Genomic DNA, 684 nt, shown 5'->3' with positions numbered 1-684 from the left:
CGGAAAGTCTTTGACGTTTCGAGCTACGCTCTTCAACAGAAAGAATACGGAGACAAGGAGAAAAAACACGGAGAAAAAAAATTGAATAGTGTTCAGTCAACGGTCAAGTGTGTGTGTGTGTGTGCATGAGTGTGTATCGCATGGTTCAGTGATTGCAAGTTCGCCTTGCAATTATGAGGCATCTTCACCAAGTGCCTTAACCATATCCTTGTTTGTACTAATGGATACCCAGAAACTGTTTGGAAACCTGCTGGATGGATTGCATTTATAATTCAAAGGGCCGTCCTTATTACTTAATGTTACACTAAATGTGTGTGGAAAGTACGTTGTGTCAATCTTTCGAATATGCAGTCATTTGGCATTCTAATTCAATATTTTTGTTCACAGTTGATAGAACAACTGGGGAGAGGGCGGAATATGTAAGTATTCAAAAGAGAGAGAGGTGTTGAGAATGGGTGAAAGAAACAATGAAAGATCATGCAATCTGTATTCAGGGGAGGTAACTTTTGCAACTACAAAAATTAACGAGTATGAAATGCACTTTTAACGTTTTTCAATCTTCATGAAGCAAGACCCTGCTGAATGAAATGGAGCCAAGGGAATGAAAGAGAAGAAAGAGTTGCTTTATTATTTCATTGTATCACTTCGGTCTGTCTTAAACAAAGAAGAAAACAAAGGCTATAT

Source organism: Octopus bimaculoides, chromosome 3 (assembly GCF_001194135.2).
Source record: "Octopus bimaculoides isolate UCB-OBI-ISO-001 chromosome 3, ASM119413v2, whole genome shotgun sequence".
NCBI lineage: Eukaryota > Metazoa > Mollusca > Cephalopoda > Octopoda > Octopodidae > Octopus > Octopus bimaculoides.
Note: the sequence above shows the minus strand (reverse complement) of the source record.